This window comes from Arvicanthis niloticus, chromosome 11 (genome assembly GCF_011762505.2).
Source record: "Arvicanthis niloticus isolate mArvNil1 chromosome 11, mArvNil1.pat.X, whole genome shotgun sequence".
Classification (NCBI taxonomy): Eukaryota; Metazoa; Chordata; class Mammalia; order Rodentia; family Muridae; genus Arvicanthis; species Arvicanthis niloticus.
Genome location: NC_047668.1, coordinates 23107242 through 23133528, shown reverse-complemented (window position 1 = coordinate 23133528; position 26287 = coordinate 23107242). Strand labels below are relative to the sequence as shown.

Genomic DNA, 26287 nt, shown 5'->3' with positions numbered 1-26287 from the left:
CAAAGTAAAGGAATTGAATGTGAAATACATGAACAACAATTCCGTGTCTCTGGAAATGTAAATTTCATTCACATTCCAATCTGTGCAATTTTTCAAGCTCAGTGGTTCAAGGTCAGAGGGCACTTGTATTAGCGTAGCCACTGCTTTGTTACTTCGCCTCTTGACTAAACCTCTGAATTCTTTATTATTATGGTGGCCTTCCAATGACAATAAAACCAAGCTCTTGCAACACTAGTAACATTTATACAGCACTTAGGCAACTCCTACATTAATTGTCCACAGAGACCTTAAGAGATAGGTCAGGATTGTTCACACATTTTGTACATAGAGAGGAAACAATTTGCCTAATGCCACCCAGCCCATTATTAAATTATAGTTTGATTGCTTTATTAGGAGAAGATAGTGTATCTAATAGAGACCACATTGCATTACTGATAGCCTTCTTTAAATGGGTGGCTTCATATGGGCTTAACTAGAGCTAGTCGCCCAGAACTAATGATACTCCAGATTTTCTGAAGCTTGATTTTATTACCTTAAATTTGGAAACTGAACAAGAGAACTGAGTGACTTGAGACTCCCAAGGTAATTTTGATATTTACCAAAATAAAAATATTCTGCTGTGATATTACTGTTGGAGACATCCATAAGAGTGGGCTGGCTTGTGATTGGGCGTAACTTTCTACCTCTGAGCCATTCTTTAAATCTTGCTGAAACTTGTTTTGTAATGTTTGGGAAATCCATTTGCTTTCACAAAAAATCAATACAGCTAAAATTAAAAAAAAAAATCTATATGTAGATAATTGCATGGATGATTAAGAAAAAGAAACAAAATCCTTGGTGAGATGATCCAGGTTCCAGTCAATATTACGGGAACATGGGAAAAGCAGAATCAAAATCACACTCACGTTCCCTCGTTTCTGTTGGGCGCCTTTCTGTTTTCCTTCTAGCATGGCCTATGAAAGACTTAGTTCAATGAGCTGTCAAATAGGGAGTTGTGAGGAGATGCAAAACCAAAGGATCTACTTATAAATTCACATCTGAATCAAAAGGAGACTGGAAAAGTGGAGCATCTCAGATAATTTTGAGCCCCAAATAATTTGTCAGCTTTGACGTGGTTGTGTCTTATCCTGAAACAAATGCTGAGTTTCCCAGCTTCTTCTCATTCTTTCTATAAAATGAGGTTTGTTCACTCCCAGTGACAACAGGAATGCACATCCAAATGGTACCTTCAGTGAATTTTTTCTCCCCATTTCTTTTAAGGGGTGGAGGATACAGTCAGCCACCTTCACTGCTGCTTTGAAAGATGATTCACTATACTGTTATCTGTCTTTACCATCATAACAATACAAACGACAATACAAATAAACATACTAGAATACATGCTGCAGTTTTCAGTACAAGAGTGTAATTTAATTGAGCATTTAATTGTTCATTTAAATGTTTGAAAGAAGAATGTTCCACATGAAAAGCTTGAAAGTTTTGAAATCCGATTAAGAACACAAATTGGTAGAGTAATAACATTTCCACGTTTTGAATGAAATTATATTAAATTTTGAAATTTGCATTTTCATGAGGCCCATCTCAGAAAGGGATAGTGGTGGAATTTCTTAGGGAGGAGGCTGTAGCTCTGAGGAAGCATATAACCAAGGGACTTGGGGTTCTTTATAATAAAATGTGGCTGAAGCTTCTATAAACAGTCCTCTGTCTATGTACATATAATTCTTTAGCCAGGTAATTAAGGCAGATTGACAGATTTGAATAAATGAAAATTGATAAAAAGGTGAGTTATGTAAATTATATAAGTCAAGTCTAAGACATGCTGCTGAGCTTTTCATGGTGTGCAGTTGTGATGTGCTATTTAGAGGTCAGATCGTCTGAGAACACATAAAGCTTGGTATTTCCTGCTCCTTTTATTTTATCCTGAGTTTGAAATACACAGACCTATCTGTCACTTGCTTACAGAAGGTTTGCATACATTCATGTGGTCATCCTAACTTCAGTAGCCCCACCCAATCTGTGGTTTCATGTTCCAAGGTTTCATCTCTCCAAAGTCAACTGAAAATATTGAAAGGAGCGTGGAGAGATGGCCCAGCCATTAAGAGCACTGACTGTTCTTCCAGAGGTTCTGAGTTCAATTTCCACCAACCACATGGTGGCTCACAAACATCTGTAATGGGATCTGATGCCCTCTTCTGGTGTGTCTGAAGACAGCTACAGTGTACTCATCATATATAACAAATACATAAAATCTTAAAAAAAAAAAAAAAAAGAGAAAATATTGAAAGGAAATGTCTAGAAATAAGCAATTTGTGCTTTTGAAATAATTTTTATTGTAGCATATTGCTGTAAGTTTGTACACTTTACAATTGGTTGTTTTTATTATTTTGTTTTCTGTGTATGAATGTTTTGTGTGAATGCATGTCTGTGTACCATGTACATGCTTGGAGCTTTCAGAGACCATGTTGGATCCCCTAGATCTGGAGTTATAAATGATAATAAGCTGCTGCCATGTGGTTGCTGGGAATTGAACCCAGGTCCTCTTAAAAGAGCAGCCAGTGTTCTTAACCACTGAAACATCTCTCGCACCTGACCATTAGTCATTATTGAAAATCTTTTATTGTGCTTAGTTTCTAAACTAAATTTTGATCAGAGATACAGTACAGTTACATCTCCATATCTATCTGCTATAAACCCTTGAATTCAACCAACTATGAATGGGAATATTCTTTTTAAAAAGGTATCTTTATTGGGCATGTACAACTGTCCTTCTTGTCAGCCTTCCCTTCCCAGTGGAATACAGCTATTGTTTGCATGGCTTTACATTGCATTGGGAATTCTAAGTTACCTCGAAATGATTTAATGAGTTCAGGAGGATGTCGTAGGCTATGTCCAAATGCTATGGTTTTTCTTATATAAAGGTCTGTGTATCCTTGAATTTTGACATTTGCACAGAGAGCTGAAACAAATCTCATTCAAATAGTGAAAGAAGGCACTGTGTACATGGGGTTATTACTAGCCTATGTTACAGGCATCCATGGGGGTTCTCAGAATTAAATTTATTTATTAAAAAATTTAAAAAGTAGAATTTTTATTTTATTCCTTATCTATCTTCTCATAGCGTGTGATATTTCGAGTCAGTGGTTTTTTTTTTTTCCCTCCATTTAATAGCATTTAAGGATAGCTGTATTTTGAGGGATGTGTGCTTATCAATTCAAGTTCTTAAATGCTAATCAAATTAGTTCAGTAATTAAATTTCTCTTTGTCACCTTTTGTGTCAGCAAAAGATGACTAAATATTCAGGATCTGTGAAGTTTAATACCCTTTATTTGTTCAAACATTTCCACTGTGCTTTTTCCACCACAAATACCTGCAACTTAATTTACTAGGCTCACAAGTTCAGGTAAGTTACCTTTAATAAAATCTAGCTTTTAGTAGATTATATAATGAGATCTTAAAATTTTTGATGAATACTAGCAAATGAACAATTAGAAGTCTGCTTAAATTCCTTACTTAATCACGATAATTCTTCGAGATCCTAAAGTCTGCATTTCATCTGAAAGCTTCCATGTGCTTCGCCTATGTTTATACCCATCCAGGGGGCTTCTCAGAGTTCTTCACTTCATCCTTCACTTGGTAGCTTTCAGTATTGGTTCTTCATTTTCGATGCTATGATTACTTGACCAGTGTCTGTTTCCTGCACTGAGTCAGAAGCTTCTTGATGCAGGAAGAGTCTGCTCAAAGAGGTCTCTATTGCTCTTTCACCATTGTACTGGTGCCCCATATACCGCTGGACAAGCTATCTCATAATGGAGGTCCTGTGAGACGGTGAATTAGCAAATGATCTACAAAGAGATGATCTTCTGTTCTCTTCATTCACCTAGCCTCTGTCCGTACAATGCCTAAGCCACAGTAGTTGCTCAGGAGATGTGTTGGATAAGCTAATGTTTTCTTGACCTTTAAAGGACATTAAAAAATCAGTGGAGGAGTCTGTGGTGTAAAGTGAATATTTTTCTGCAACCATCACATTGTTTTAATTAACTTGCAAACTTCAGAATTTGTAGCTGTAGTTTCTTTTATTGTGGTTTCTGTTATGCGTAACCACGAACTTTATTTTAATCATTTTAAGTGTACAGTCAGAAGCATTATGTATATTCACACTGTTAGGTGCGTATCCACTACGTTTCATTATCTGAGATCAAAATCCCTACCTATTAAATAATAACTTCTCACTTAACTGTGGCTTTATAAAACTCATCTTGTTTGCCTTAGATTCTTTTCTTTAGGTAGCACAGTCAGTAAAGTGTTTGCCTATGAAGCACGAGGCTCTGAGTTCAATCCAAAGAACCCGCATAAAAAGCTGGGCATCGTGACATGCACTTGTGGTTTCTGTGATGGGGAGATACAGAATAAGAGTATGCTTGGGACTTACTGACCAGCTAGCCTTGCCTAGTCATCAAGTCCTAGGTTCTGATTAGAGTCCTTGTCGCAAAATATAAAGTGGATATCCCCACAAGAATAATATCAGGGGTTGACCTCTAGTTAATACACATAGGTGTATACACACACACACACACACACACACACACATTTCCTTCCTAGATACATTACATGAAGATTGTATATTTTAAATACATAATCATAAACTGCCTTTGCTACCTAAATAGAGTTGGATGTTCCCCATATCCCTTGGTGGCTCTGCTGCCTTGGATGGTTGTATAGTTGTCTGGATATTGCATTACTCTGGAAATGTCCAGCTTGGATTGGGGTTCCTGTATTCAAAGTAAAGTCTATCTGCTCACCCATGAATAAGGTCTCATCTCCAGTTCATACCCAGAGGACTTTGCTCCCACTCATCTCTATACCTACTCATGCCCGCATGCACATAAACATCTCAAGTTACTCCCAAGACTGTTATTTGCTTAAACATTGGGACCATATCTTATTTAAATTCCTAGAGCTGAAACACATGATTTAAAATTTTTTAAAAAATTAATTTATTAACCTTTAACCCACTGAATCAGATTAATACTGCCCTTCTATGCATGGACATAGATCATCCAGTGAGCCATGGGCAACACACTAGTGGCCACACTTCTGAAGAAAATTGACGCCCTGTCCCCAGCAGCCATGAACACAGTCAGGGATGGGGCCTTATAAACTCCCCCGCAAACTGGAATTTTTAACTGGCTTCATCTAATGCAGGCGTTGTACATACAACCATAGCTACTGTGGATTCATGTGTGCAGTAGCCATGTCATGTCATAGCACACTTTCCCATCCCTTGGCTCTTACATTCCTTCTGCCCCTCTTCTATTATGTTCCCTGAACCTTGGTTGGGAAGGTTGATATAGCTGTTCTAACTACACCTGAGAACTCGGTCTCTTAACCTCATTATTGATCATTACCCACTGCAGTAAGAAGCTTCGCTGACCAAGGTTGAGATGAATGGAACTCTGTGTTTATAAACATAAATATTTAGAAGGCAATTTGACAATATAACCATTTAGAAAACATCAATAGGCTCTTCCCCCTTGGGTTTATAACTTTTGTAGCCACAGGTTTTGACTTCATAATATCAGGCAAGGATTGCCTACAAAGCAGGCCCCAGATACAACCAAGAGAGCAGTTGATTATGTCCTTAATCACTTGTGCCACTATTACACCAGTAGGCACATCCTAGCATGTCAGTAATTGCAGCAGGGTCTAGTGCTGGAAAAGATCAATGAATGATATCTTTTCTCCCCCAGAAGTCTGCACTGCAACTCTGAGCACAATGAAAGCCAGCCAGCCAGCCAGCCAGCCAGCCAGCCAGCCAGCCAGGAGAGAGGGAGAGGGAGGCCGCCAGAGAGAGAGAGCGCGAGAGAGAGAGAGAGAGAGAGAGAGAGAGAGAGTTAGTTAGTTTCTGGGTCAGTTAAAATTGATTTCTCTGCAATTCCCTGCAAACAAAGTATATGGTACCTTCAGAATGGAATCTTACCATCTAGCTGTGGCAGGGAACCAAAAACAAGGACAATAGCCTGTATTGTATTATGTGCTTCTGGGGCCTCTTGGACCCCTCAGTTGTGGGCACTCAGATTTTAATTTTAATAACTCATATCTTCTGGGAGCATCATTATTCACTGATGTGAGTAATTTTTGTTCAAACTCCTTTGAAATACATTTTATTTTGTTATGTTTGGTTATCTTTTAGAAGCTGATTCTTTTCTAATGAGAGTCAGAATGAAAGAGAGTGGATCTGGATGGAAGGGAATGGGGAGAGGAAATTCGAGGAGTAGAGGGAAGGGAAACTGTAATCAGGATATAGTGTATGAAAAAAATCTATTTTTAATTAAAGGGGAAAACTGAAAAAAAAAGTATTGTTAATTACCTTACAAACTAGTGGAATTTCACAAAGCTTCTTCATATATCATGAGATTTGGTCAGCCCTTCCATATTCCCCTTCTTCCCACCCCTGTTTCCATTCTTACTTTAACTTTTAGCTCTTAGTGTTCTCTCCTTGATATTTCATATCACACGTGTTCTACCATCTTTTCTTATTTTACTTTTTTAAGTTGGATTGCAAGATCATTTCCCAAGCAGCTTTTTCATGCCTACTTCATTTTGGTAAGGCTTCCCCCTGGCCCCTCATTTCTCTAGCCTGTCCATTCCAGTACCTACTTAGGCCCTTCTATGTCCAGTACCACTCTTCTCTATTTTCAGGCCACCTCTATTCTATCCTCCCATCAAATGCATCCCATCGTGTCAATGGCCTATGCATACAGAACTACCGTCCTCTGAGCCAAACAGCTGTTATCTTTGGTAGTTCAGCTGAGTCTGGGCTTTTTGAAATTTAACATCTGCTGATGAAGGATGCGAAAGGTCACAGGATTTTCTCCAGAATATCCAGGCACTCTCTACTAGTAGTCGCACACCAGTATAGAATGCCATCTTAATTACACATATTTCTCAGAGAAGAACTAGAGTGCACAGGCTGAGGAAGAATAGAGGAGGAGGGCTCCATCTATGGGGCCATGAAAAACCATCATGCCTGCTGGGCAAAGACTTTTTGGTGTGGCTTTGTTTGTTTTGTTGGGGGGGGCACTCACTCCAGTAAGTAACTTTTTACTTATACTCTGTAATTAAGCCCAATGATCTTATTGATTTTCCAAAGTGGTCTTTGGTGAATTGTGCCTCATTTTGTCTTGTGACCTTAGAAGGAGGGGTAGATGTTGCTTACATCTCCCCACAGGAATTTTACTAGCAGCCTGCTTCTAGTTTTCTAGCTTCCACACTCAAGTTGTTTGTAATTTTCCTTCTTTGAATGAGAAGCTTCCTGAATTTTACTTCCATCTAGGAAGAAAAATGGCAGACTTACAAAGTACCGTATACACTATTGAGTCATTGTCCTAAAGGTATCTTTCTAGGACATGGTCCATTACACCAGACCCATCTGAAGATGCTTATTAGAGGAGTGGGATTCCAGGTCCCTCTCCATCTGCTAAACCACATTCTCTCCATCGCTACATTTCATCGTCTCCATTTCTTCAGACATAGGAATCTCTCTTTCTCTTTATTGCTGTGTATTTAGTGAACTTCAAAAATCATTCCTCACTACTGAGCTGTATAAAATATTTATGCTATATTCATTGACATTTAACTAGTTTTCTTTAAGATTTTTCTTCCCTAGGCAAAATAAAGTTAAATTTGTTTCTATTAGCACCCATGAATGCTTAAATCTTTGTTGCTTTGCTGTTCTGCATACACCAATTTTTAAAAATGAAATCAGATTCTGTTGATTGTAGTCATAGACACAGCATCAATGAGGACTGAGTTTAATGTAAGGTTTAATTTTGTGCTGGCTTTATAGGTGGAACAGAGCTGCATATTATGACAAATTCCTGATTGGAAAAATGTCATACAGTTAAGAGTGTTCTTCAATGACTCTGCACCTTGTTTTTTGAGGCTGGGTCTTTGAATCAAACCTAGAGCTTCCTTTTTTTTTTTTTTTAATTTTCTTTTTAAAAGAATTTATTTATTTTTATGTCTATGAGTACCTTGTAGCTATCTTCAGACACATCAGAAGAGGGCATCAGATCCTGTTACAGATGGTTGTGAGCCATCATATGGTTGCTGGGAATTGAACTTAGAACCTCTGGAAGAGTAGTCAATGGTCTCAACTGCTAAGCCATCTCTCCAGCCCAACCTAGAGCTTTCTAATCTGTATAGTGTCACTTTCAACTTGCTCTGGGGTTCCCTTTCTGCTCTCTGAGGCTAGAACTACAGGTAAACTGTCTTGCCTTTTGCAGACTAAATCCTTGCCTTTGCATTGGGTCAAGGAATTCACTCCAGTGTTCTTTGCTTGTGTAGTAAGCACTTTAGCTACTGACCTGTCTCCCAACTGCCACCCTAGACTCCTTTTATTCCTATTTTGAGATAGAGGTTCCACTAATTTGCCCAGGATGGGCTTCAAATTGTGGTTCTATTTCTTTAGCCTCCTGAGTAGCAATTGTTATAACTGTGTACCACTACCTCTGGCCCATTCTTACTTTTCAAAATCATGGAACTAGTCCTAAGTCCCAACAAATTCACTAAACTTGTAAACATAAAATGAATTTGTTGGTAAAGTTGAGGCTAGAAGTTAGACACCCAGTGTCTCCAGCACCCCAGCTAAGCTATACTATAGTTGAAGAGGGCCTCTCCTGGAGACATATAGTTGTGATGTCATTTGGGAAAACTTTTATTTTACTTTATTTTATTTTAGAGGATACTATCTGTTGTTTGAACTGTGTTTTTCATAGATGCTAAAATGGAGAGAACTAGGCTTCAAGATTAGTTTGGCTTTGTGCCATGCCAAAATTGACTATTGTATGGCAGACAAACTCTAAAGAAGCATATGAAAAACATCAAGTTTAATGGGAATGTTTATCTTTTTCTCCCATGGTTAATATGTATGATCGATCCCAAGTTCAATCTGAATTATTATTTATTATTAAAGCAGGAAAATTTAAAACTTGTAGGGATTAACCTAAGATTACGCACTGAACTTTTGGCAAAGCCAAAGACATTTTAAAAATTGTAAGTTACTATCATTTTGTATGCACAAAAGAAAAAAAATGGGATCTGGAGAGATGTCTCAGTGGTTTAGACCACTCGCTGTTCTTACAGATGACATGGGTTTGATTTCCAGTACCAACATTATGGTTCAGAACCATCCATAACTCTAGTTCCCAGGGATCCGATTCCCTCTTCTGACTTCAACAGGCACAAGCCACATAATTGGTGCATATCCATTCAGGTAAAATGCCCACACAAAAAATGAATAAAGCTCTGAAAATTAAAATTGGTGTGAGGGGTCAAATGTAAATAAAGATGCCAATTTGTAGAACTCAACCTCTAAGTGACCTATAATGTCTTCATAATTTCAGCACAAAGCAGAAACAGATGAGATCAGGAGTGTCCATAATTGCAGATAATTCTTGCTGAATAGTATATACAATAATAGATTTTAATTATATTGAATGCCATGAATTCTCATAAAAAAAAACAAAAAATGCTGTAAATATAAAAATATGTCCATCAATAACAGTTTACTTTCGGGCAAAGTGGCTATGACAAATATTAATTTTTCTAAAGTATTGCAATTTTGCTAAATACCATTGACTCTCTTTTATTGTAACTGGTTTATTATGGGTACAATGGCCTTTGTATTTGGTTTTCACCTAGATGTCATTCATCTTCTTTGAAGGCTACCTGTAAATTGCATCAAATTTTTTCTTGACCTTTTGACTTAGGATTAGTTTTATTTAATACGATAAGTTGATTGCATTTCATAAAGTTAAATTAAGTTGTTTCTTGGTTGTTGGTAAAAACGGTCCATAGCAATGATGAATTACCATATTGTGCTGACCTAAATGTGTTTCCAAGTGATGCAAGCCATGGGTGCAGTTGTCACCTCAAGAGTGATGAATGTAACAAAAATTCACTTCCTAGGAATGTTTGGCATAATCATTGGCATGATAGTACAATTAATGTGCACTATTTTTGTGGTCCTTGCTTGGAGTTTGAAATTGCCATAGGAAGCTTGAGATATGGTTTGTTGGTAATACACACATAGGAGGATGAAATCAGTTTTCTATACTATCTTAGAACCACACCTATGCAAGATTGAATATGTGCTCTTGTCAGAGCATCTTGCCTTGCCTAAATTATATTTAAACAACAATTGATGTGCTATCAAGCTATCTTATTCCTTTCTTATCTCACCTAAAATCTCTATCCAAGCCATTTTCTTTTCTAGCTTATTATTGTGCAGCCTTTTTAAACATTTATGAAATGTTGTGTGCAAAGACCACATGTTAGGAAAGCCACAGAAGACTTTGTGATAGGAACCACGGAGACTCAATTCTAGTCCACAGAGGTGGCGTGGGGAACATCAGCGGCTTTGAACTCTAGCTGTGTTCTAAGTGTAAGTGCCTGGATGTGTCAGTGCCATGGGGAACTCCCACTCAAGGCTGTATCCTTCTTCTTGGCAACCACAGAACAGGTACATATGAAGCCTTCCTAAAGCTTTTGACTTAGTTTACCCTTTTCCCTTGAATGCCTCTAATCCTGTCTTGGTTTTGCAACTCTCTGACAACTCCTACCTCAACCTTCCAAATACTGGAATTACAGGCCTGCACTGAATTGATGTGCAACTTGTTGCTATATAGAGTGAAAGAGTCTGGGCCAGAGTATCATCTCATTGGCTGTTGAGTAGCACATTTCAAAAAGACAAAGAAAACAACAACAACAAAACAAAAAAGAAACCCTTAATTTCATTGACATATCTTTCATTGCTTAACTACCTAGTTTTTAGCTACAGCCCATAGGTGTCTGAGGTACCATCTCACGATCCTCTCCATTATCCCTGGGGTTTCACTGCTCTCTTGGTAGAATCTCCATACTTTGTCCTTGCTATTTACTTTGAACCCAATGGTCTTTCTACACAGAATGCTCTTCTTATTCATCTTTAAGACTTAGTCAGTGGTCTTCCAGTGGAAAGTCATCTTGTAGAATGAAACATGCCTTTGTCTGAAGAATCACAATATTCTATAATACTATATTTTGTAGAGGCTTCTAATATTTCCAGTTGTGGCCCTATCAGCATGTTAATTGAAATTTCTTGTAGGAATGTCTTACTTATGCCTTATTCTTTTATTTACCTTATACTAGATATATAGGCAATGCTATATATTTATTGCATATATAATGCTCAGGTGTATTTATTGAGCTTTTACTGAAGACATAGCTTCAAATTTTTTATAGTCTCTCTCCAATATACTTTTAGAAGTTTTTTTCTTTTTTATGTAGTTATCATATGTTAAGGAAAAATGTTTATTTCTTTCAAACTGTGTTTAATTCCAAGAAACACTGACTTTCAGAACACTAAGGGCTTGCCCTGATAAGATAGTAGTGCATCAAATGCAAAGAAAATCAAGATAGCTTGACATGTGATTGAGGTGAGGATTTTTTAAAAATTTAAGACATAAAATTTCATACCAATGCATAGATTGAAGCAGTTGAACTCACTACAAGCCCTTTTTACTTTATTTCTGGAGTAATTTTGCGACTCATGGTGTCTTAACATTTGACTGCAGCCCAGGGTGGCTGAATTGATACTTGTTTCTCTTCTCTGAAAGATGTTTTCAATGGTTGATAGTGAGAGTTCTGTTTTCAAAAATACCAAGTCCAAAAAGACACAAATGCTCCCTTAGGAAGCCTTGGGTGGCACTGAATTGCTTGTCTGAAGGTTGAAATGTGATGTGCTCAGTGTGATCGCACTGTTTCTCATCCAGGACGTCCTTTCCTCACTAAGTCTTCTCTGGAATATTTGCTTAGGAAATATTTGCAGAGGAGAGGAGTTGTGGAGCCGAGGGTCAGGGGCTGCCTGTGACTGTGCTTTTGCATTAGTACAGGTGTGACTTTTCTCCTCAAGTTTTAACTGTTTTCCTCAGCTCTTGATGATCCTCACTGAGAGGTAGGACCTACAAATACAGGATAAAGAATTCCTATGTTCCTAAATAGAAAAACTAGCTACCAATAAAAAGCTAACACCCAGAAAGTATTTTACCCACCCTCTCTGACTGTTTATATGTCTGCTGGCTGTCTATATTTCTGTCTGTCTGTCCAAACAATCCTCTATCTCCAAACTGGATTCAGACTGACTCTTCAGGTTAGAATCCATTAATGTGATGTATAGTCACCCTAGTCACCTCTCTGGTGTCACTTTTGATAGAAACCAACAGAGAGATGTTTTGGCAAATCATATTTGTATTCATAATGTGTCTTCCTCGCAGGGCTCTCTCTGCAATTGTGTGTCCCATCAGGGACTCTGTTAACTTATTGGCAATCTACTGTGATTGATAGCAACTGATGTCTTCTTAACATTTCCCCCCACTTTTTTTTTATCCACAGAGCAATGCTAAGACAACCTTTGGCTTAAGGAATTAAAAAGAAATACCACTTCTTCAGGTAAGAAGACCTACTTCAAAGGTAGGATGTGCATTTTTTCACAATATTTAAGATTGTAAAGGGAATTATACCATAAAGTATGTGAACATTAACATCAGGTCTGATACTTTTCTTCAGAGAGCATGATAAAAGACAGGAAGGGGGAATACAAATGCAGAGACATTTATCATCTCACTTGTCAAAGAGGGTTGATCAAATACACAAAGAAGAAACCAGCCTTGCTCTCTAGTCATTGTATGGAAGTAATGTTTGTGTTTTATTCAAACGTTACTCTTTAAGCATAGAAACTAGCACTAATCATAAAAATGAATTCCTGAAGTAATTGACGGTTAAAAATTATAGGGTGCTATTAATAAGAAAATTATTTTAGTTGGATGTGATTATATACTGAAAACCTAAAAATGTGGCATCCTGTTTTTCTTGTATCTCAAAATACTGAAAAGGTCAGTCCTGAGAGTTTAAATGTTACTAGGAAGCATGTCTTCTGTCTGGCAAGTCCTTTTCTACCCCGTGTTTCCCACTCTTTGCATTGCACATCCCACTCTATTTATGTCACGTAGGATTATCAACTCCAGAACAGACCCTGCTGGGCTAGTGTGGCCTTCTGAAAGGCCACGTATTGTAGTCTATTTCACTTGGTGAAAAATATCTTCAGAGGAAATCAGGAACATAGTTCAGAGAACTAGATCTCAACCAACAAGAGCTCTCTTAAAGAATTATAAGGCCCCCATTGTTCAGATGTCTGCTTCTGTACTTCATAGGTTTCGTTAAACAAATGAATTCTCATGGAGTTTAATTAAGAAGATTGCATGCAAGATTGTGAGGCAGCAAAATCCTTCCAGCGTGTTTTGCCCATTGTTCTTAAGAAGGATTGATCTATGGAGATGTCATTTTCTAATTAAGAGGAAATGATTCGTGCCTCCAGCTGAATTTGTTATCTTTGTGTTGTCTGGAAACTGATTTCATGTGATGGATTCTTGGGATATTTTAAAATACCATCAGAGACCCCCAAAATCAGTGGCATAGGAATTAATATTGCCTGTAATAATGTCAAGCCTTCTGTAAACAGTCTGTGGTGTGTTTGCTATGAGACACAGAGAGGAAGCAAAGGCAAGTGCTTAGTTTCAGGTTGCAGTTTCCTCGTGAATGAGGATTATACCAGAAGGCAAGGTACGTCCAGCGATCCTGAGGGCCACTTGAGGTTGTACTTAAAGGATGCAGTGATTTCACACAACCTGAGTGCTCTCCCATTTACTAGGATATTGTGGTGTAGCTCTAAGGGGATTCTCGTGGCAGGATGCGATGCCTTTTCTTGCTGTCTACAAAGATAGTTGGTTTTAAGAATCTCTTGTCTTCTAGAGAAGGAAGCGAAAAGGCTGAATTTCACCTTCCTCAATACATACTTGCTGATCTGTTTGGCTAGCCTTTTAAGTGACTAATGAGAACTTTCACTTGGCAGGCTGCTAGAGCTGATGAAATATCTCATTTTTGTCTTTGTGAATGGACTCATCTGGCCAAAAAACGAACACAGAGAATCTTCCCAATTTTTGTCCCTTGCTTCACAAAGACAGGCTGAAACTTCCCGAAATTCTAAAGCATGCTTGTGTTCAGAATGTCCCCAGGCTATTCAGCCATTGCCTCTGACATTAGACTAAGAAAGTTGTTGGGGGTGAGGAGGGCGGGCCATACAGCAGCTTAGTTTTCAGTTGAGAGTCCCACAATTGTTAATGTGTTGTGGTGTCTGAAAGATGTGAGATGCCAGATCTGTGGACTGTTTAGGAAGCCAACATTTTCCCCAGATCTTTCCTGTCTCTTCATATCCCATGTTGAATATAAACAGATTTAATATTTACCGTAATGTGTAAGTGTTCTTCATGGAGAGTCTACATTCTTTTCTTATTTGAAAGCAAGACACAAATGATGGAATTTCTTTAATCTGCTAATGTGTAGAGCAAGGCCTTCACGAAATCACACCTTTAAACTAGTTTCCACCAAGGCTATATTACTGCATGGGAAGGAGAGTCCATGCATCTTAAAGACCGTTTTCACACTTGGCAGGATATGAAAAAGGAAAACTCTAGCAGTCTAACAGGTGATTGGAATTGTTTGATTGTTGATGACTTGAAAGCTGTTTCTTTTCTTGGACTTGTAAAACTTGGTTGTTTGTTGATCATAGGAGAATTATACTCATATTCTCAATGGGTAATCAACTAAAAGGAAGATCTCATTTTATACTTCAGTTGATTTATAAATGGAAACAACTATTTTAATGGAAAACCTGAATAAGACCATAAGTTAAATACTATCCAACAATGAAGGGATCTTTCTAAAATTAAAAAATTTATCCCATGTTATTCGATACCAATCAAAGTCAGGAAGCACAAGTTGTCCACAGGGGGGAAAAATATGTGTCCTCCAAAACTAGAGATGGAAAAACTCATAAATAAACCAATTATTTTGAGAATCCTGGAATTTACAAAAACCAGGATGGGGTCTAAGTATCTTTATTATTTTATGTCAGTTGAGTTTACTTGATATTTAGTCACAGAGAAAACGACAACACCCTTTCCTTGTGGTTACTAATTCTCTCTTTACCCAGATGTACTGAGAGGGCAAGATCCAGATATCAACTAACTATGTGACAGCATTGCACATGAGGTTTTCCTCTGTGGTGCTCACAGTGAACATCTCTGATGAGCTACTCTCCATAGAGGCAGCATTCCTTGGAAGCCCAATGATTGCAAGAGGAGTATTCTGTTCTTCCATCCTGAGGATTGCCCAGCTTTTCCTGCCCATTTTTCAGTAAATGAATACATATTGTATATTCATATTCATATACATATAGTATTTGTATTATTTATTTGAGGAGTTTTACAATGTATTTTGATCACAGTCACCCTCACTCCTCCCCTTAATCCCTCTCAGATTAATCTTCACTTTGTCACTTCCTCCTGTGTCGTCTTTTAAAAGAATAGCCCACAGTCTTATTTGTGCTGTCCATATACTCTTGGGTCAATCACTGGAGCATAGTTAACCTATCAGATGCTATACCTTTAAAGAAAACTGAGTCTCCCACCTTTAGAACCCCCGTGACCCATCAATAGCATCTCAGCCAGGATGGTGCTCATGAAGCCATCCCTCAGTTCATGTTGAGTTGACTGGCTTGATCCTGTGGCAGGCAACAGCAACTTCTATTGAGTTCATAAGTGCAATAGTCCTTTCATGTTCAGAAGACACGATTTTGCTCTGGTCTTCCTTGACCTCTGGCTTTTATAATCTTTCTCATCTTCTGTATTGGTCTCTCAAGTTGTGGGGGGAAGGAGAATATATAATCATTTCACTGACACGTATTTTCTGCCCTTTGGACAAGTTTAAAGTTTCTGAGTTAACTACTGTTCACTACACTGGGAAAATTCTCGTGGTACAGTCTGAGAAACTCTGAAGATATAGAGATATAAGTTTAAAGGGTAGTTTGTTACTGTGTGTTCAGTATAGTAATAGGTTCACCTCTTGGTTCAGCTCTCCTCCATCATCATCATCATCATCATCATCATCATCATCTTGTTACGTGACTTACAGGTCCAGGCATGCATTTCCTCCTGTGAGGTAGCCCTTACATATCATCAGAAAGTTATTGGTCACTCCTATAAGATTTGCACTACTGTTGTACCAGTGACCATATGTTGCTGCACCAGGTGTACTTTACTTCATAGAGTTTAAAGCTGGTAAAAATGATGATTTTTCTCCCTATAAGCTTACCCAGCACCTTTCAATACCATGAAAGCTAGCCATAGGGGAGGAAGGTGCTTGATCAGTTTCACTGATTTTTCATGTTCTGTGACCAAAGGGTGTGCTGTCTTCTGCAATAGGGTCAACTGTTAAGTTCTGGTGGGCAATCAAGAGCAAATGCCAACAGTTTATGTTGTTTCGGAGGCTCTCAGGGATGATGCTGACCAACGGCTAGAGGAGTGCTCTCTCACACCTGGCACTGGGCTTTCTTGATGACAGCCTATGGTTTCTAGGAGAAATATTATCACCTGTGTCAGGGAATTCCAATTAAACTTTTAAAAAACGGACTGTTTATTTTATGTGTATGGCTGTTTTTTCCTAAACACACACACACACACACACACACACACACACACACACACTTATATGTGGGTTTATATAGTTTAATGAGGACTCAGTATACAGCAAAAGAATTCTCAACCCTATGGGAATAACTCAGAACTGGAATTGCCCGGGACCCTGACTGGGCGCATGAATCCCTGCCCATGGAAGAGTGAGTTTCCAATGGAGACACAGGCTTCCTACACATCCTTCTTATCATTCCAGTGCAAGTCTCTCCCTATGACTATTCCCAACATCTTTCTCTCTATAAAACGTTTGAAAAGAACAAAAATGAAACGCAGGGCAGGAGTATCCAGAGGGCAGTGAATGCCACCGAGAGTTGGATGACCGGGAGACCTTCTCCCTGTGAACACACACTTTGTGTGTGTGTGTGTGTGTGTGTGTGTGTATACCACATGCATGTCTGGTGACCATGGAGGTCAGAATAGTTTGTCAGATCCTTGAAACTGGAATTGGTGTTAATGGTGGTTGTGAGTTCTGGGACTGGACCCAGGTCCTCTTTGAGAACAAGTGCACTCAGCCACTGAGCCATCTTCCTAGCTCCATCCAATTGAACATTTTATATGAGATTATTTTTAGGAATCTTACAAAATGGTAATTTCCACGTGGCTCTCCTTAGTGTTAGCTATCTGTTCCCCAAACTCCTCCCAGCCCTGCTCGACCATCCATCCCGCTCTTAAGTCTCCCTCCCTATCAATCCCTCTGTTCATTTCTGTGTGAAGTCTAAGAACGATGTGTCTTGAAGTTATATAGAATTATATTAAATTTCATGCACAGTGTTTCTGTAGGGAGGCTGAATTCTTTTTTTTTTTTCATATTTTTTATTGGCTGTTATGTTTATATTTCAGATTTTATCCCCTCACCTTATTCCCCCCACCACCCAGGAACCCCCTATTTTATCCCCCCCTCCTGCCTCCACAAGGGTGGAGCCTTCACTCGGTGTTCAGCCTTCATGGGACCAAGGATCTCCTCTCCCACCCATGCCTGACAAGGCTATAGGGAGGCTGAATTCTAATACATTTTTGAGACTTATTTCTGGAGTGGCATCGGTAATTGAGACACCTTTATTAATTGCATCCCCTTTCCCCCATGCCTTCTGTTTTCATGATTCGTCTGGGACACACTGTTTTTTCCTCTGGACAGCTGGCCCTACCCCTCTTCCATTACCTCTGGCTGATCAATCTTGTAATCATTTCTGAAAGCTGGGAAATTCCATTTGGAAGGTGTCTCAAGAAAGACATCAGCATTTGTCTTGGGAGGGAGCTGGGCCCGTGCTGATGCAATGGTGACTAGAAGAGAAAGATGGAGTTACAGCTTTGTAGCAATAATAATCACTGTTAGTATCCAGTCAGGAATCTGCTTGCATGCATCCATCTTTCTCCTCCTACTGTAGTCTCATAGAGAGAAATATCCAGTTTGAAACTGGAGGGAGATGATTATGTGACACACTTCAGTATGAGAGATGGCCAGTAGCTTAGCATTTGAGCACAGCATGGCTGATTCAGTGACCTTTGCAATGAACTCATGGCAGACACCAACTGATCAGATTTGTTTCTCCTGCTGCACTTCTGTCTTACAACTTTTAAGTGCTTTCTAGGGTCACCAGAATTAGAGCTGGTGATGAGAGAAGGTTTCTTCAGTATTTTTTGCAGGATACTTTAGTGACCTGCCAGACATTTTCATGACCACGAAAGTATACCATATTGAGGGAAGCCACCCAGATGTGGCCCCCATTCTCAGCAAATGTAAGCTCTATTAAAATAAATTAGCCTATACAAGAAGCCTTATTTCAAATTACAATAATAAATAGTACCCCTTATTCATGCACCACAAAGCATCTTTTAGTGAACTTTAATAATTGTGAGCTATGGGACACCTGGCAGGGAAGCTTCAAGCCTCCTGTGTTCAGGTCTCTGTGTATTTGAGGCAGAGGCATGGATGCCTAGGTGCTGGGAGGGTGTTATCATGTCCCTCTCTTCCAGCATCTGGATATTTCATCCCTGGCTGCTTTTGGAGGGTGTTGAATCCTGACAAGAGGGTTATCTAGGGAACTACCCAGGAGGAAAATGAAGCCCAGTGTGGAACAGGAGACCAGGCCTAGGCCCCTGCTGGTAATACAGTATGTTGCTGTCACAACTGACTGCATACACAAATAGATGCTTCCCCCTCCTATTCATTATGTTTTCCTTTGCCTGTTTCTTTCTTTTTTTTTAATGTTGCCTTTCGTGACAGCATTCATTTTGTAAGGCAAAGAAGAAAACATCCCTTAGACGGATTCAAGTTTTCATATCTGCAGAAGACAGTTCTACAGCTTTTGTCTAACTTAGCCGTTATGTAAAGATTCTTTGTTTCTGGTCGACTGTTGTGGCAAGCAAGTCTATAAACTCCTAGAAACACGGGAGAGAATGCTTTCTATTCAGAGAGAGGAGTAGGATATGGTACATAGAGCCAATGTTGAGAAGGGTTTTGTTTTCTGCAGCAGGGTGGAAATTCACATTCAGATTGATGCTCTGTGGTATTTAGCATGCTGCAGTTAAACAAAAGGAAATGCCAGCCTTCATAGCCATGTTGATTAATGCATTCCTTGAATGTGTTGATTAATGTGCTTCTAGGATGCCTCAGTAAACTGCCACTGCAGCTGAGGTGTGTCCAATGTGCCTCCTCCTCACCGGCTGCTGCCTCGTTCCTGCGGGTTCATTTGCACATGGGTCTTCTGTGTGTTGATATCACACCAGCCCCCTCATAAACTCAACCTTCATAATAGTAAAATACATTTTTGAACAGTTTTACTCTAATCTAGTAGCAGGAAATCTATAAACTTTAGTATCCACAGGGAGAAGGTCATCCAACTCTCAGTGGCATTCACTGCCCTCTGGATACTCCTGCCCTGTATTTCATTTTTGTTCTTTTCAAACGTTTTATAGAGAGAAAGATGTTAGGAATAGTCATAGGGAGAGACTTGCACTGGAATGATAAGAAAGATGTGTAGCAAGCCTGTGTCTCCATTGGAAACTCACTCTTCCATGGGCAGGGATTCATGCGCCCAGTCAGGGTCCCGGGCAATTCCAGTTCTAAGTTATTCCCATAGGGTTGAGAATTCTTTTGCTGTATACTGAGTCCTCACTAAAACATATCGTCTCATACTGTTTCCAAAAATACACATCTGGATATGGTTCTGCCCTGCTAGTTGCTTGTTAAAAGATAAATCATACTTTAGTTTGCTTGGCCTCATGTCTTATTCCTTAGGATAATAAGAATGTTATTGCTACCTTGAATATTTTCTCATTATTTAGCAAAGGCGCTAAAAGAATCAAGGTACCTTGTTTAAAAATGGGTAACAGAAGAACAGGGCATGGAAGAAATGGCCCAGTTCCCCAGGGGTAATAGTCTCCAACTGTATGGTATTTTAACAGAGGAAGTCATCCATGCTACTCAGAAAGACTGCTTTTACAGGGCATAAAACAAAACAAAGAAATCCACACTGAACAAGAGTGAGTTTGTGTGGAATGTTACTGTGTGAATCCAATATAGAGAAGTGACAGTTGTCAATAGGTACCACATTTAGGTCTGGGCATTAATGTTAATTAATTAATGTTGCAGTTTGGTATTCCGAAGGCCAAGAGGAGACTATTTTATCTATAGATATCTGCGCAAACCCATCTAACGGTCTACTTTGGATGTTCATAGAATATGTACAACTTGTGTTATTTGAATGACATGCATTTAAGATTCACTGTTTTAAAATATTGCATTATGTCCATTCTCTGTCTCACAGGAATTCTTTGGGACATGGGAAGGAACATAAGGTGTTGACTTTTTCCTGTGGTGTTTTCTTGCCCTGCTGGCTAATTTTTATATCAACTTGACACAAGCTAGTGTCATCTGAGAGGAGGGAGCCTCAAGTGAAAAAAAAAATGCCCTAATAAGATAAGGCTGTGATCAAGCCTAGAGGCCCATTTTCTAAATTTCTGATTGGTGTGAGGAGGCTCAGCCAATCTTGGGCGGTTCCACCCCTAGGCTGGTGGTCCTGGGATCTCTAAGAAACAGGCTGAGCAAACCTGTAAGCAGCACCCTCCATGGCCTCTGCATTAGCTTGTAATTCCAGGTTCCTGCCATGTTTGAGCACGTGTCCAGAATTCCTTCAGTGATGGACTAAGATGTGAAAGTTTGAGCCAAATTAACTCTTTCCTCCCCAGCTTGCCTTTGGCCATGTTGTTTCAAGTCAGCAAAGGAAACCCTAACTATGACACTTGCATGAGCCTGTCTTTGGAATTCAAGGTGCAAAATATATATATGCTTCTATCATACACTTAACATGGATGACATCTGGTAAAAGTGGCCAGGAGTTTTCAAAAAACCTTTACTGGATGAAATGCTTAAAAGAAAATATACTGATGCAACTATATATTGGGAGTTCATATAGCAATTAGGCAGGCATCTTCTTGGTTTTCGTAAATTCCACAGGAATTGATGGGTTTAGTCAAAGGGAGACAGTGAACGTGATTAATCCATGTTTCTGTGACAGTACTGAATAAAAAGCTTGTTGAAAGAGCTATTGGCTTAGGGAGGGGAAAGCCACAGAAAATGTCATGCAAAAAAAGAATAAAAAGCACAGGACTTTCCAACCTAAGGAAGCACAAGGAAAAGGTTTCAGGAAATTTCTATTTTTATTTATTTATTTAGTCAAAAAGCACAGAGAAGATGTAGCTAAGAGCAAATGTACTTTCCTAAACAGCTTTGTTCCCTGGGGCATAAAAAAGAGAAGAAAATTGACAAACATAACTAGACAAAACTATCACATTTAAATGCTTGCAATGACCTGGAAAATATAACTAAGTTCCAAGTGTTTTGTAAAACATTTCTTTATTATGTAATAGTTCATTTCCTTCTTTTAAGAGAATACAGCTACAACTATGCATTGATACAAAGCCTGCTTCAAGTTGATTTGGTATGCAAAATAGTAAATTGTTCAACTACTACATGCTCTGGAAGATAGGAGAATTTTGCCATGGAGTGGAAAATGTAAATGCGTTTTTAGCCCTTTGAGCCACTCTGAGCACCTAGTTCATGCTTTGTAAATAGCAATAGAACTTAAATAGCTAGTTGCTGTGTATGCAAGACTTCTGTGCAAAACTTCCCTCCAATCTCCTCACAGAATTTTCTCATTTGCTCTTGATGGTTAATGGTCACAAAGAACAGCTTTGTAATAAATTGACAGCCATTTTTACTTTTCTGAGAAGCTTTGGATGCTCAATTGTTTTTTCTTCTTTGGATCAATACCCCAGCTCAGTGAGAGAGTAGATTTCAAATCACTACATTATAATGTTCTTGTTAATTATATCCAGTTGTTTTAATTACTGCAATGCCTTGCTTTCATCTGTGAAGAAATTTAATACATAGGACATATGCAAACCCTCACCAGGAACAGCAAATAACCAAACCCAGGCTTTTTTACAAAGGAGGTGTCCCTCAGCTGAGAGTCAAATGATTTTCCTTACAAATTAGCTTATTCAATAACCACTGGATGAGATGAACAACCATTGCACATTGTTAGGTCAACCCATTCATAATTTTGTTAAGAGAAAAATCAAAATTCATTATGAAGTCATGTGCACTTCTCCAATAAAAATTAAACTCTCACATATGGACCCTATATCTAATGCGTATCCTACGACCATTTTTATTGATAGACATTATTGATTGCTTCTTATATACTGTAGAGAAAACAAGGAGAGCCATTGGCAATACAAACAGACAGATATGGCACTTGCCCTTCGGCTACTTGCATTACTTAGTTACATATGAATTCTACTGCTCACATACGTAAGTGTGTAGTCATAGAATAGCATTGGAATAGTGTAGTAGAAGCTAAACTGCTCCGAGAGTTCAAAGGATGGTGATATCCGAGTTGCCGGAACTTTCCAGGCTTTTAAACTAGATTTGAAGTAAGAAAAAATGGTTCCAAATGTAGTTTAGAGAAAAAAATAGAAAGAGCAGACAACCATCAATGCCACTCACAGATAATACATAACTAAATCTAGGAGTAAATATAGGGATAAGGTCATGCTAGTGGAGACATCTCTGCCTTCTGGAATACATGGAATACATGTCCCCAAAACTGGTATGTGTTTTTAAGAGTGGTTTTTCAGGGACCCCATAAGAAGAGCATTGGTGTCATTAATTATCTCCAAGAGAAGAGCTGGTTGTAGAAATGAGAAAATGACGTTTAAAAATGGTTAGTAATGAAATGACTGAGATGGAAATATCTCAGACCAAATGATTTTTTTTATGTAGAGTCATATGAATAAAAAAATGTATTTACCAAAATCAAGAATAGTGGGAACTAGAGCACAGTATTCCCACCGTCACGCGGGACATTTCTTGAAGCAAGAATGAGACAATATCTCTTTAGAACCAGAGAAGGTGGAGTCAAACAGACCAGAAGGAGCCACACTCATTCTCCTCCTCTTTTGTGCTCTGTTTGGACAGGGTGCTTAGTCAGACACGTGTCGAATTATTGAAGTAGTATTTCTGTGAAACATTTCCATCTTATTAATTCTTTCAGATTTATTAAGATGAAAGGCAGTTGAACCCCAGGGCATGCATGCAGATGAATCACAAGTCTCAAAATCACTACCCTTGAGCATCACAGCGAGGGCAGAGGGGATTTCATATAGTTAAGTCTCCGGCATAACTAATACACCTGATCATAAATTTAAGTGCCAAAATAATATATTGTATTCATCAATTTTTCATTTTGGACTCTTTAGGATTTTATAATCACACTTATGCTATTGTCCATCTATTTTCTATTTATCCACTCAAGTGAAAAATAGTCATATTTTTCCCCCAAAGGGAAAATTCTTTGATTTCCCTTCTAGTTTTATTTACAAGGAATAAGAAAAAAAAGTGACATGAACACCCAATCCGACTTGAGGTTCCTTTTATTTATCCGGTGCACAGTCTGCTCCACCCTGCCTGTTTTCATTCAGATCATTCCACTCACATGCACCTGACACTGATCACTTTGCATGGCCCCAGTGTCAAGTTTTCCTTGGTTTATCCTGTCCTAAAAGTCGTAGGAGTGAGCTGCCTGGGAAAAAACCTAACTTCTGGTGAATTTCGTTAATACTTTATTTAGCTTCTGTGAATGCCTTCTGTTGGAGGAAACCACTTTGTCATTTGTTTTCCACATGTTATTTGGCATTGTTCTACATCTAACATAGGGAACTTTGACATCTGTAATTAATTGCTCTTATAATTTGTCATTAGCCAGCTGCTTGATAAACAGAGTGGGAAGTGTTTGCTAATGTATATAAGACTTCATTTTAAATCTTTTAAGGACTGTCATTCTCTCTGTGTGTGATGTGCTTTGGGTAGGTGGGTGCCAGTATTGGGCACAAGGATGGAAGTGAGAGGACATTTGTGGAGCTCATTCTCTCCTTTACATGGGTTTCAGGAAATGCAAGCGTCAGGGATTTGGCTGTGACCTGCTGAGCCACCTTACCAGCACCAGTGACCATTGTCCAGTTCCTAAGATTACACAATACACTCACTGCAGTCTATGTCAGCTTTCAGCCAAACCACACTGTCTTCTTCTGTGTGTTTTATATACTTCAATGTAGTTGAATGTTTTGCCTCTCTTTATAGAATATAGAGGATCGTGCACAGTTTCCTTTTTGTTCTTTAAAGAATTTAATAAGAAGCCAAAACTTCAATAATGTTTAACTCTATATAGTCCAATAAGAAAATTTTCTTAGAAAAAATATAAAATCAAGTTTCTTTTTCAAGAAATAAAAACAAAACAAAACAAAACAAAACAACCACAGGTTTTTGTTGAGTTGATTATATTTTGTTTGAAAATATGAGCTTAAAATTATTTTTTTCCAAACCTGAACTGTCTTGACACAGAAAGCATCTAAGGCTTCTAAGTCAGCACTCTAATTGCAATTCAAGAAAATTAGGGGAAATGGAGAAGTTCTAGATTATAAAGCTGGATGTGATATAAATTTTCAGTTTCTTTGTTATGCTTATATCTCTTCCTGACTACTGTGAACCACAAAACTCTGTGTTTACCATTCTTTTCAGGTGTGTTCCATAGACTTAAGCATTTCAGTGTCTCCCTTTAACACCTCATGAAGGAGAGTGTTTTCTTTAGAGGCCTCAATCCATCCAGGATACATTGGCCTTATTTTCTGTTTTGTTGACATATATGTGATATATTGACCCTTTTAAGAAAATAGGTGTTTATTATAAAAATACCATCTACCATCTGGGATCTTCTAGCACTATATTCCATAAAGACAAATTAGTTTAATTTCATATAATATATTTTAATATCTTCCCGGTGGTGATGGCTCTTCTTTAATATTTAATAAGGGGAAATTAACGTAGTGTTACAATAGCAGTTAGAAATAAAACTATTCCTTAAGTGGTTGTTTTTAATATACCTCTTCTCTCCTTTTACTTTTAGTCTATTCCCTAAACTATGTTAACGGAAGTTTGGGGAAGATTTAAATTTGTGTGTAGGTAATGATATGTTTGTAGTGGAATTACATATTCCCAGGGATTTTTTAAAATTGACTTTAATATTGCAGCAATAATACCCACTGTTTTTTAAGGCTTATTGTGTAGTATACATTGTAAGTACACTGTATATTTTATCTCATGTTATTCTTAAAGTGGCCTAATATTTATTTACTTCATTTTACACCTGAAAAGATTATGCATATTGCCATGTACACAGAGTTTGTAAACAGTAAAGCAGAGAATCAGAACTTGCCACAGTCCAAGTTCCAGAGTACATCTGCTTCATCACACATATGCTTGCGCAAGAAATGAATCCACCGAGATGTTTAATTAGTTCTTAAGAGCAGCGTTTGGCCTCAGGAGTACTGGTCAATGTGTCGTAGGTACATGACAAATAATGTCTCCTCTAAAAGTCAAAGCTATTACCCTCCTGTCCTTTCATACTGAATAATGAATCCAAAGGCAGTCAAAATGGTTCCACCACACCCGTGTTTCTGAGTATCCATCTTATGCTCAAGGGCATCATGAAGAATAAATGGGTACTACAGAAAGAAGAAATAAATTCTAAGCCAAACAATGTTATGTGCTTAGGAGTGTTCCCTACTTATATAGTGGGTAGCAGTGGTATTGGGCATTCTTGTATTTTTGCAGTTAATTCTGTCTCAAAAAATGATATTGGAGTTTAGTGTTGGTGTGGTTTGCTCACAGGCTATGTTTTTTTTTTTTTTCTATAGTAACAGAAAGCTTGCTAGGTTTGTTGTGTGTTGAGATAGGGTTGGGTCACCTCCTGCCTTAGCATCTTCAGTTAATGGTACTACAGGTGTATGCCTTGGAATCTGGCAAAACCTCTTGACCTTGCTCCTTCATCATGCCGCCTGCCCCTCTTTCCTGAAACCCACGTCATGTTCTATCACTCAGAGTTTCAGTTTATTTTGAGGATTTATCATCTGTTTATGTGTATGTATGTGAGTGATTAAATACACACCGGTGTAATGTCTCATTAGTTTCTTGGGTACTGGGAACTGAACTCCAGTCCTCATGATTAAGTAGCAATTGCCCTTAATTTCTGATCCATCTTTCTAGCCCCTTCAGATTTTAAAGGCAGCTGCTAGTCATTGTTTCTTGAGAAATTAACTGC

At 38.4% G+C, this 26287-nt stretch overlaps 1 protein-coding gene across 41 annotated transcripts in view; it reads left to right on the top strand.

Annotated features, from left to right (window-relative positions):
• Nrcam (neuronal cell adhesion molecule) overlaps positions 1-26287 on the top strand; it is a 326757-nt gene that overhangs the window by 116472 nt on the left and 183998 nt on the right. For 39 of the 41 annotated variants that reach the window (XM_076941918.1, XM_076941913.1, XM_076941908.1 and 36 more), the window contains exon 2: positions 12433-12489. The gene's annotated coding sequence lies outside the window, so the exon portion shown is untranslated. Of the gene's footprint in view, positions 1-12432; positions 12511-26287 lie in introns of all 41 variants that reach the window. The other 2 variants (XM_076941909.1, XM_076941911.1) reach the window with 1 other exon arrangement.